This window comes from Lithobates pipiens, unplaced genomic scaffold, assembly GCF_037356315.1.
Source record: "Lithobates pipiens isolate NorthernLeopardFrog02 unplaced genomic scaffold, aLitPip1_a1.2 Scaffold_8, whole genome shotgun sequence".
NCBI lineage: Eukaryota > Metazoa > Chordata > Amphibia > Anura > Ranidae > Lithobates > Lithobates pipiens.
The window spans coordinates 657,024,358-657,036,997 of record NW_027507903.1 but is presented as its reverse complement, the minus strand read 5'-3'; the positions used below and the strand labels follow the sequence as shown (position 1 = coordinate 657,036,997).

At 45.9% G+C, this 12,640-nt stretch overlaps 1 protein-coding gene across 1 annotated transcript in view; it reads right to left on the bottom strand.

Moving 5' to 3' along the window:
* The window catches only part of LOC143961745 (nucleotidyltransferase MB21D2-like), a 31,973-nt gene extending 19,545 nt beyond the window's left edge, over positions 1-12,428 (bottom strand). The window contains exons 1-2 of the mRNA XM_077471085.1: positions 12,307-12,428; positions 2,782-2,881 (exon numbers count right to left, since the gene is read on the bottom strand). The gene's annotated coding sequence lies outside the window, so the exon portion shown is untranslated. The remainder of the gene's footprint in view (positions 1-2,781; positions 2,882-12,306) is intronic.
* Between the last annotated feature and the right edge of the window lie 212 nt (positions 12,429-12,640).

Sequence of the window (12,640 nt, the reverse complement as noted above, 5' to 3'; positions counted from 1 at the left end):
AAGATCCTCGAGTAGATTTTAAAATGGATTTCTTTGTTCAACAATTCCCACAAAGAACGTCCAACACTGGTGGTAAAGTCATCTTGCCTCCATATTTAGGATGGGTCCCATACTTTTGATAACATTTAGGGGAGGTTAAAATTTTATTTACCAAATCCTTATGTAGACATTGGATACATTTTTACATACTCTATAATAGACAAAGATGTTTGGAACCCTGCCCATTACATCTATATGGCCATTTTTGAACATCCCATTCGAAAATACAGCCATTAATAAGGGGGTCAGCCGGCAACCCTCATGGACATTTATATGGGTTGTGTCAGGTCACCTTGAGGCGAGGTGACAGATGCACACCGTAGGGATCAGGAGTGCACCGCAAGGTTGTTGACCCTATGGCTGACTGCTGCGGACGGGAGACAGGTCCCACCGGGGTTAGAGCATAAGATTCCCTGGGGTGCGGAGTCTAAGAGCCAGCAGGTGTTCACCAGAGCCTCGAGTGGTGAGGATGGACTTGGCTGCAACTGGCTCCAGGTCGCGACCCCCAGCTCACATTCACAGGATAGAGATGGTGAGGGACAAAGCCAAGGTCGGGGCCACAAGCAGACAGGAATAGTCAGGGACACGCTAAAAAGGTCAGGATCACAGGCAAACAGGGATAGTCAAAGACACGCCAAAGTTGGTAACGAAACAGCAGAAGAGCACACGGCAGGTAACAGGAAGCTAACGCACAAAGGAATACACAATGATTGATCAGCGGGGTTGGCCTGCAGTGCACAGGTTAATATATAGAGTTCTCTGATAGGAGCTAGGGTGGAGTCATGCCAGAGGATGGATTACAAAAGCAGTCAGGTGAGGGTCGGCTGGTCTCTAGAGATGAACACATGGAAACAGGTAAGTAGACCAACTCTATTGCATAACCATGACAGGTTGTCACCCTACCCCCAAGGCCATTAATATGGACCTGTGCCCCTTTGCAGCTAAAACAGTGTCCACTCTTCTTGGAAGACTTTTCACATATTTTGGATTGTGTCTGGAAATTTCTGCCCATTTGCGAGGGCAGGTAGTGATGTTGGATAAGACCTGGCTCACAATTGGCCTTCCAATCCATCCCAAAGCTGTTCAGTTGCCCCACGTTGGGCACCAAAATTAACAATCTCTCTTCCAGCTGACGTTCCAATTCATCCCAAGGTCAGGGTCCTTGAGTTCCTCCATACCAAACTGGTCAAACGATGTCTTTATGGAGCTGGCTCCACTCTTATGGAAAGGATTCCCAGAATATTTTGGAGGGTGTCTGTGGGAGTTTGTGCCATTTGTGAGGTCATACACTGATGTTGGATGAAAAGACCTGGCTTGCAATTGGCCTTCCAATTTATCCCAAAGGTGTTTAATAGGGTTGAAGTCAGTGCAGGACACTCGAGTTTCTGCAAACCAGACTGGTCAAACCCTGTCTTTAGGGAGCTGGCTCCACCTTTCTGGGATGGTTTACCACAAAATATTTGGAGGGTGTCTGTGGGAATTTGTGTCCAAAGAACATTTGTGAGGTCAGGTACTGATGTTGGACAACACCACCTGGCTCACAATTGCCCTTATTATACACCACAAAGGTGTTGAGTAAGGTTGAGGTCAAGGCTCTTTACAGGTCACCCGAGTTCCTCCACACCAAACTGGTCAAACCATGTCTTTAGGGGGCTGGCTTTGTACACAGGGGCACAGTCATGCTGGAACAGAAAGGGGGTCTTCACCAAGCTGGAAGAGCACAAATTGTCTACAATGTCTTTGTATAATGTAGCATCAACAGAACATTATACTGGAGACTCCTAGCTTAAATTTAATGTCCGTAATGTGGCATTTTCCTATAATACCTCAATCAGGAAAAGGCCACTAGAAGGAGCTTACAGTCATAGAAATAAAAAGTATGAGGCACATTACTGTAATTATTCAAGATCACTGGGCAAATGCTTGCGACATTCAAGTGGCTTTTTTTTTTGTAAAATAGACCCCATAAGAGCGGGTGCATACATGGTGTGGGTGGGCAGTAGGAAAGTGATAACCGATTCTTACCATGAGGTAGAATGCATTAACTTTTAGTTTAGGGGAATCTCAGAAACGTGTGGTTTAATCACTTGGCTGCTCCACAAGCCTCATTGTACACCATATTGTATCTGCCCGCGTGTGGCCAGACAGCCAGATTTTAGTGGTCCCCCTCTAGTGGCACAATACGAATGCCCCCAGTTCCCAAAAACCAAGCCTCTTGGGCTGCCTCCACTCGACCTAAGCCTCTCGGCCTGGTACTGCAAGCTGCCGTAATGATGTTTCACAGCTGGTTATAACTTCCAAAGGCAAGTTCTCTCCTCACACCTTCTTCACCAGACAAGGTCCTCACTCCAATTAGAGAGTCAGCATGGGCATGTGTCTTTGACATTTGGTGACAGTGATGGAAGATTAACATGTACATGATGTTCTATGGGTGTTACCCATGTCTGGATTGGAGAACTGTGTTCTCCTGACAATCTGTCAGCGTGCTGATCAAGTTTGAGGACATGCAATGGATGCCTCACTTATTGATCGGCCTCTTGCCTCTGCACCCGTCCATGACATTTTTATTAAAAACTCACAGATGCATTTTTTTTTTGGCAGCTTATTTAAAATTGCAAGATTAGTCACGTTAACCCTACACGTACCGAGGAGCACACTGTAGCCTGGGCATATACACTCCAATTAACCCCCCTATTTGCTCTCCCGTGGGGTTCAGTATTGTGTTTCTGTTAGGACTCTCACCTTCTGTTTGGAGAGGTTTAGACATTCAAGACTCCCTTGGTCCTGGCATGCAGGTTCCCCATAAGATGTCAATACTTCATACAAACATACGTGCCGCCACCTGGAAGAGAAGGAGGACAGTGCGATGTAAATGTCAGGGGTGAAGACATGGGGGTGCCAATGATATGAATTATTCCACATCCAAGTGTTGGTCCAACCAGGACCTGATATTTCTGTTTATGGGTGGTCAGATGGTCACCTTCATAGATCTCCCTGGCATTTTAATGAGATATCTAAGCCTGACTTTACCCTTCTGAAAGGGAACAGCAGTCCCCGGCAACTCACAATGGCCAGTCAAGCAATAGCTATTCAAACGTTTTTGTAAACTTAATGTGGTCCTAAAGGCTCAAGGTTTTTTACCTTAATGCATTAGGGTGAAAAATCTTCTGGGTGCAGCTTCCCCCACCCCAGCCCCCCTTTATACTTACCTGAGCTCCATCATGACCCAGCAATGTGCATGAGAGTAGCGGCTCTCCTGGGTGTCTCTCTCTCTCTCTCTCATTGGTTCACAGCAGCAGAAATCATTGGCTCCTGTTGCTGTCAATCACAGCTTGTGAGCCAGGGAGGAGAGAGCAGGGGTAGGGCCGAATCAGAGCATGGCTGGGAAGCAAGCCTACTTGAGTACCCCTATAGCAAGAGGCTTGGAGGAAGGACCGTCTGCGGGGGACCCAAGAAGGGGAGGATTGAGGCTGCTCTATGCAAAACTATTACACAGAGCAGGCAAGTATAACATGTTTGTCATTTTTTTTTTTCCCTTTAGAATGTCTAACATATTGCTCTCGTTGCTCTCGCCAGTAGATCCATTAATTTTCTACTTTTCTTCTTCCTGTAACGGGCCAAGCTGTCCAGTAAAAGTGATGGTTAGGTTCACACTCTCCAAAGCTCTGAAAAAAAATGATCCACAACCACTATCGGGTGTTCAGGAGGTGACCTTGCTGCCTTTTTTTAATTTTTTTTTTCTGGGAGCTCAGGATCACTGCCAGCTGCTTGTAAAAATGCCAATCTTTATTGAAACTTGCAAAATAAACCAGAAAACAGAACTGCTTTCTTCAGCAAACACAAAATGGTCCATAACTCTGGTGCCACAGAAACAAGGAAAATGGCTCACCGCCACTCTTCCAGTCCCACACTGGGGTTTGGGGTTTCCTGTCAGCTTCACAGGTCACAAAAAAAAAAGAGGCTTTCACAGTTCAAAAGCCTTGGCTCAGTCCCAAGCTAGTCCACCTTGCTCACCCAGACGTGTCCTGCTCTCTCCTTCACAGACAGGGCTATAGGATACAGTTCCATTTCCTGAGTGGTAATTATAAATTCACTATACTATAATCACATGCACAAATGCTTAGATTATGGAGGCATTGAACACATGGGATGTTCTGATGCATCTTTTTAGAGGGAAAAAATAAAATAAAACAAACACCTGAAGAAGACTACGGCCAAATAAGTCGAAACATGTTGGGATGCTCATTTGAATACCATTTTTGAAATGTATTGTCAATTGATAGTAGCATTGTGCAATATTTTGACAGTTTTAATGGAACATGAATGCATATACCTATAGCCAGAACTTCTATTATGTAGGAATTTTGTCCAAATATAGATTTTACAACTATATAAACCTCCTTGATTAGAACACATAACTGCTAAAAAAAATAAAAAAACCCTTGGGGGAATCTTTTCATTTTGCAATTTTCTGGGATGTGCAGCTCTTCAAATTCTGAAATGCGTTTTTCTATTTTTTTTTCCCCCCAGACACGGTTTCCTCTTCCTTTTCTGAATCTGATGCATCTGGGTTAACCCCTTCAGGACCATAGTTCCTGTTATCAGAGTTTGGAGGTTCTTCTCTACCCGAACTCTTTAAAGCTCCAAAGGACTTACCAATCTTGAGAGCCCTCTGGCTACCTGTGTAAAAAAAAAAAAAATAAATAAATAAAGAAGAAGGCCTAATAAGGATTGGGGTAAACCATGCAACACTGGCATGCTTGCAAACAATGAGTTTTTCTTCATATGGCTTAAGGGCCTGGTTACACTTCCTCATTGTGGTAATGCGCACAACCTGCATTACGGTGCAATATGGTAATGCCATACAGAGATTGTGAATGGCACCTCAGCTAGGTTGACCGTGTGTCCCGGATTGCCCGTCCCGCATTTTGGAGGCTTGTCCCAGGTCCCGGGAACCTTCATTCCAGGACAATACAGTGACCCAGAATGAAACACACAGCCAAATCCCCCCCCCCCCAAGGCCGATCTGATGCCCCCCAAAAAAAGCCGCCACATGGGCGCTTTACTGATTGACGGTACTTATTCTGGTCGGGAATGTCTGGAGGGGCACAATCTCCGCCCTCTGCTTGTGATTGGAGAAGTCATAAATCCCCCCTCTTGTGTCTAATTAGTGCGGAGCAGTGGGAACAAGGTAAGACGGGTCTCAGCCCGGTACAAGGCCAAGTACTGTCAACGAGTAAAGTGGCAGTGCGGTGGACTTTTTTGGCGGTGTGATCAGTGCTTCTGACTAGAGAGCGCACCCACCACCCCGGCTGTGCTGCGATTTTGTTACAGCACAAGCTGATTTTTGGGAAGGGGGGTGTCCCCAAAATATTGATAATTGGTTCCCCTAAAGGAAAAACACCACCCCCATCCCCTCTTACCCACATAGCGGGGTTGTGCACAAGAAGCATATACTTACCTTGTGCTCCTGCAATGTTCCCTAGGGATCCAGCACAGCAGCCTTGTGCCGCCATTTTATGATGTCACTGGGAGGATGTCAACTGTCTCTACTGGGTTGAACACTCAATGCATGGGCATCATCAGGGGGGCAACTTCATTAATAGGTAGCCAGTCCCCCACCATTGATGACCTTGAGTAACCTGTGGCCTCCTGGGATCCGTGGCCTTGGTATCCTAGGACAGTGTATTTCTCAACCCTGTCCTCAAGTATCCCCAACAGGCCATGTTCGCAGGTTTTCCCCTTCATCTTGCACAGGTGCTTTAAACCAGAGTCAATGGCTTGGTATTTTGGACAGCTATTTTAAGAGAAATTCCCAAAACATGGCCTGTTGGGGGCACTTGAGGACAGGGTTGAGAACCACTGATCTAGGATGCTGTGGGCATGGTTCACTTAATTCTGGCTTATGTGAAAAGTAAGATTAAGGGGAGGGATGTGTCTCCCAGAAAATAATTTACCCTCCCCCTTATCCAATATCCAATTTTTTGAGAGGAGGATACAGAAGGTGAATGATACAAGGTTGACGGGGAAGATAAAGCTCCTCTTTAATTTTCATCGGTTATCAAGCAGTTACTGAAGAAGGAAAATGTTATAAAAAAATAAATAAAATAATAAAAAAAAAAAAAACAAACACACAAAACACACAATGGTCCCTCTTCGACATGGTCATTATAGGCAAGCCCGTCATTAGCCCTGTGTAGCTACGCCCATTCCTAACAAGCCACATCTAAGCTTTTATCCTCCTTTCATCTCTTTGGAAGCAGCTTCTCAACATTCCAGGCCAATTCATACACCCCATCCTGACTATGGCCTCTTCACTGTTATGCTGTGTACAGTCGGATTTTCCGACGGGAAATGTTCGATGGGTCGGAAATTCCGACCATGTGTAGGTGTCAGGAACGATGAAACAGACTGAGACAGAAGTGCAAACAAATCACACTTGTTTATTAATAAAAATAAAAAAAAGGTAAATAGAAAAAAGCATAGTGAAGCATAGCCAGAGTCCAGTAGCCAGATCGGGTAGTAAGCAAGTCCAAAGTTCATAAATCAGATCGGGTAATCAGCCAGTCCAGAAGTAAGGGATCCAAGGAGAGCAACTGCAAGCAGGATAAGAAGCCAGAAGGGATGTCATCAAGCCAGTCTTGAAACAAACAGCAGGAGATGGTTCCTTGTGATGTGACCAACGAGAAGGCAAAGGAAAGAGTGAGCTGGAAGGCTTTAAATAGGCAGGTCAGGCGAGCATCATCGGGAACAGCTGGTAACTGTGGAAATAGAAGAGAGCTGGCAATTAGCCGACAGCTGAGCGGCCAGCCCAGAGGAGGAAGGGCTAAGCCAGCCCTGACAGTAGGCTCAATTGGACATTTTCGGTTGGAATTTCCAACAAACAAAATTTGAGAACCGTTGTCGGTAATGCCGATCGGTTTTACACAATTCCGACGCACAAAATTCCACGCATGGTCAGAATCAAGCAGAAGAGCCGCACTGGCTATTGAACTTCTTTTTCTCGGCTCGTACGTCACCACGTTCTTGACGTTAGGAATTTCCGACAAGATTTGTGTGACCGTGTGTATGCAAGACAAGTTTGAGCCAATATCCGTCGGAAATAAAACATGGGGCATTTTGTTGTCGGAATGTGCGATCGTGTGTACGCGGCATTAAAGATTGGGAGATTAATTACATAAGGTCTCTGACATTGTATAGATCTTCTGTGCATGTAGATTCCATCTTGTCCTCGTACATGTATATTTGAAGGACAAAGCTGGGGTAACCATTCTGTGTACGTGGAGGACTTTTCATAACCATAAGCAAGTGTCTTTATTGAGCTTTCTACAGAATTTTAGCTGACGGGAGGAGTCCTCGGCCTAGCAGATACGGTTTCTATCCCATAAAGCAGAGATATGCAATTAGCGGACCTCCAGCTGTTGCAGAACTACAAATCCCATGAGGCATAGCAAGACTGACAGCCACAAGCATGACACCCAAAGGCAGAGGCATGATGGGACTTGTAGTTTTGCAACAGCTGGAGGTCCGCTAATTGCAGATCCCTGCCATAAAGAGACAATCAGGAAGTTACCTTCTTAAATAGGATGGTTTACTCACCATATAAAGAATTATGGAAAGTGTCTACACGTCACATCTGTATAAATGTATGGAGCCTCAAGGTCAAACCTTTAGAGGGCCAAATTCCATCTACAGGCTGTCTCTCTCCTTTCCTTCCAAAGAATGGATCAAGCCAGCTCAGCTAAATACTTGATCGTCTCCGTGCGTGAACTTTGGTTGATGCCAATATTCACCAGCTTACATGAATGTAGTATAGCTCTACCACCACAGGGGTCACTGGCATTACGTGGCCCCATAACCCACGAGAGCACACACAGTCAAGTACATGGCATTTTCTTCTCGCTCACCGGCTCAATAAAACACAGTCCAAGGGTATCTTTTGTATTTTTATTGCTGATGTGAAACTTGGATAGGTATGGGGGGAGTCATGGGATACCCCAATGGAACGGAAGCACTTGAGATCTCTTCTCTATATCCTGGCAGAGGACTCCTGCAAAGTCTCTACTTGCTAGGAGAAATACTAAAGCTTGCTTCATTGTAGAGCTGGAAACTACATACAGGTATAGAACATCGGTCAGTACTCATAGGCCCCAGTACCATCAGTTGCCACCTTCTGATATCTACTGAATGCTTCATAGCGAGGGAGACACAGACTCACAATACCCCCAACCACTGGACCTTCTACCATCCAGCCTCAACCTGAAGGAAGGGGATTTGGTAAGTTATGTGGCCCTTTGAGGACCATAGGAAATGAATGGGCATAGTTATAGGATCAGTTATAGGCTCATGCCTGTAGCCTTACCACCTGTAACTGGCATTGTGCCATTAATGCATTGGAGGAGAAGTTTCATAAGGAAATTGGTCCGTTAGAGCTGCCATACAGAAAGCAAGCTAATTGGACACTGAATCCTCATGAGACTTCATGGGCATATTGGGAGAGGGTACATAACGGATTTTTATGTGCTTTTGGCGATGGTGTGGTAGGGAAAGGAACCTGCTTATGAGGGACAGAGTTTGGCACAGGGTCAGGTTCCAGACAAGGAAGGATAGCTCAGGGAAGGCTCCTTCTTCACTTCATACACTACAGTAAAGCAGTGCAGAGGCGTGGACTGGCAAAAGTTCTATAGCCCATCCCGATAAAGAGTACTACCCCTGGAAATGGAAGCCAACCGTCTATAAAGTATTGAGACTGCATCTCTGTCATGTACCTGGTGAAGACTGGAATGTTGTGGAGGCCTCTCTTGCAGCTCCTAGAGCTGAAGACAGAAAGTGTGAGGGCAAGGGGTGGCACAATGTGTCAGATTAGCTGATAATGTCCACTCAAGTGGGTAGAGCTGGTAGTTGCAGACCTCAGAACAGGATGCAAAAAAGCAGCTTGGCACCAGAGCAGGAGACAAAAGCAAGGCCAGGAGACAGACAGTGGTCAGCAACTTCCGGGCAGTGAGGGACCAAAATCGTCAGGCAGAGCAAGTCCAGGAAGCAGGCCAAGGTCAGTAACAGCTGGGCAAAGCAGTACAGAGTCAACAGGCAAAGACAAGTCCAGTAAACAGCCCGGGTCAGAGTAATCAGGTGAACAGAGCTGGGGCAGGACAAGTGCAAAGTCCAAAAGGAACTCCAGGTCACGTCATGCACAAGTAAGCAGGTACTCAGGAACAAGCTAAAGACCCTTCAGCAACTGCTCATAGTAACAGACCAGTATGCTAATTGGTATGCACATGCTGGTGATGAAGTGGACCAGCACAGGGGTGAAGGATCTTGGGTGAGTTCCCATACTTTTTTCCCCAGGACTTGACCCGACTAGAGCCCTTCAAATTTCAGCAAGGCCTGCTATTTGAATAAAAGACTAGCAGTATTACCCCTTAATGCCACCTCCCGGTGGCCCTTGAGGTGGACTTTAAAGAGGAACTTCAGTTTTGGGGGTTTTTTTCCCCAGCAGCTACGAATACTGGACAAAAAAAACTGTAGGTGCTGATTTTTCAAAATCAAATATTTAGCAGTGCCTGGAGTCCAGCGGCATTGTCTTACTCCTTCTCACCGCTGCATTTTGCTGGTACCTCCAGCTTGGAGATTGCTTCCTGAGGAACCATAAATGACCTCCACCCCCTCTCCCACTGCGCACGTGCGAGGTCATGCAGCACATAGTGAATGGTCCTGCAGCCTCCTGGAACATGTGACATGTTCCAAGAGGCTCCCGAAAGTGGAGAGGGCAGGGCAAGGGATACCATCCTCATCCAGCCAAGGATGGTGGAAGAGGGAGCAGGTCCTGATAAAAATCAGTCCCGGCTGAGGGGGAGGGAGCGAAACAGTGGGACTTTACATTTTCTGTGAAATTCCATTTTAAAGAGAGTCCTGGAGCGAGGGGGATCGAAAAGAACTAGCAGAGGGCCGGCATGGTGAGAGCGATAAGGGAACAGCAAGGGTTAAGAAAATAGTGCAGAGGTGGGGGGGGGGGGTAGTGATTGGAGATAAAGTAGGAATATGTGGGGTTTAGTTTATTTAAGGGGGGGGGGGGGGTGACCTGGGATACACTGCAGGGGATCGTTCAGAGGACCACTCTCCCACCTGCCCTTCCTGGTGGGTTCATTTTTCTTTATTCCAGGTGGTGCAACAGGACATGTCATGGCAGCAGGGAAATGGCGGTGGGGGCCTTTGATGGTGGCAAGATAGTCTACAAGATGGAAGTGTGGGGGGGACCCATCAGGGGTATGGGTCCACAGTGTATTCAGTCAACACAGGTCAACTGGAAGATGGTAATGGTGGCACTGCGGTAATGGGTTTGTCTCCGAAGCTGGTGCGACATGGCTGGAGGCCTGGTATGGAAAAAGGCCCACCGTGTGGAAGTGGAAAAGAGTTATGTTGGGATGTGCCATCAAATACCACCGGGGGGGAGCGCAGGATATTTGGGGGTTTTTGTTATGGTTAAAAAGAGAAGAGAAATACTAGTACCTGTTTTTTAACTCTTCCCCACTTCCAAGAGATGGCGCCGTGGCACTGATCCTTGGAAGTTTGTCCCCCTCCTTCGCCCCCCCCCCCCCCACTGCCGGACCAATTAGAAAGTGCAACGCACCTCGCGCATGTGCAGAAGGGATCCGGCTCTGAAGCTGAAAGGCTTCACTGCCGGTTTCCCTTATGACAAACGGCAGAAGCACCCCGACAGCCGATCCGAAAATTGGCTGGGGTACGGACATCGTAGACTCCCTGGACAGGTAAGTGTCTGTGTGTAATTATATATATATATATATAATTTTTTTTAACCATTTAAGGACCGCCTCACGCCGATATACATCGGCAGAATGGCACAATCACATAGCGGTACGTGATTCTTTAAGTGCCCAGCCGTGGGTCGGGAGCGCGCCGCCGGCAGCTCGCTCCTGACCCCGGTCCTGTGCTCCGTGACCGTGGCCACGGGACCCGATTGCCGCTGGTGTCCTGTGATCGGGTCACAGAGCTGAAGAACGAGGAGAGGTCTGTGTAAACAAATCTCTCCCCGTGCTTCCCTGTGTGGCTGTCACCGATCTCCTGTTCCCTTATATAGGGAAGGACGATCAGTGATGTCACATGCCAGGCCACGCCCCCCCACAATAAAAAAAAACCCCACATATTACGTCATACATAACACTACACTGCCCCCTTGTGGTTAACTCCTTCACTGCCATTTACACAGGAATCAGTGCATTTAAATAGCATTGATTGCTGTATAAATGACAATGGTCCCAAAAATGTGTCAAAAATGTCCGATGTGTCTGCCATAATGTCACAGTCACAATAAGAAAAATCGCTGATCGCCGCCATTACTAGTAAAAAATAAAAATATTAACAAAAATGCTATAAAACTATCCCCTATTTTGTAAACGCTATAACTTTTGCGCAAACCAATCAATAATCGCTAATTGTGTTTTTTTTTTTTTTTTTATACCAAAAATATGTAGAAGAATACGTATCGGCCTAAACTGAGGAAAAAAAAAAAATGCATTAGATTTTTTGGGGATATAGCAAAAAGTAAAAAATATAGAATTTTTTTCAAAATTGTCGCTCTATTTTTGTTTATAGTGCAAAAAAAAAAAAAAAGCAGAGTTGATCAAATACCACCAAAAGAAAGCTCTATTTGTGGGAAAAAAAAAAAAAAAAACGCCAATTTTGTTTGGGAGCCACGTCGCACGACTGCGCAATTGTCAGTTAAAGCGACGCAGTGCCGAATCGCAAAAATGGGCTTGGTCCTTTGGCTGCAACTTGGTCCGGGGCTTAAGTGGATAAAGTCAGCAGCTACAGTATTTTTAGCTGCTGACTTTTCTTTCCCCCAGGCGGAACACTGCTTTAAAATGCAGAGGCAATATGGTTTCTGTATCAGGTGCTACAATTGGCTCCCAGTGAATAATAATAAAAAATAAATATATGAACCAAAAACAAACACAAAAAAAAATATATATAATAATAATAATAATAATAATAATAATAATAATAATAATAATAATAATATATATTTAAAAAAAGCTCTGACAAATGTCATAACATTTACAACATTCTACCGGGGAAATCACCAATAAAATGAAAGGACATAAAAAACAAAAAACACAAAATGTAACAATGTATAACCTGATGACATATCAGCTCTGTATAGGTTATCATGGAATAGAGCACACAGGGATCCTCTTTCTATAACAATCAGATTGCGGGATCCCTCCAGGTTGGGGGATCAGGTGACGTTACCTGTCTGTGATTTACGTGTCTCCTCCGGTAGCAGACATCTCCATCCCCCTCTTCCTGGATGTGACGGCAGAACTCTCACCTGTGTCCTCTGCTGCCCCTCCCCCTTCACCTGTCTATTTCCTTACCACCTGTGCTGCTCCTCCCCTCTTCACCTGATCCCTCACCTGTCCTACCTGTAGAGGAAGCTCCGCCCCCCAGCACTGATTGCAGTCACACCTGGCTGGGCCGCTCTCCAGGAAATGTCTCGGAGGAGAAGATGAGATGAGGCGGATCCGTCACCACAGACTTTCGCTCAGTTGCCCTCCAGAAGGATTCATGGCCAGGCCATTTTATC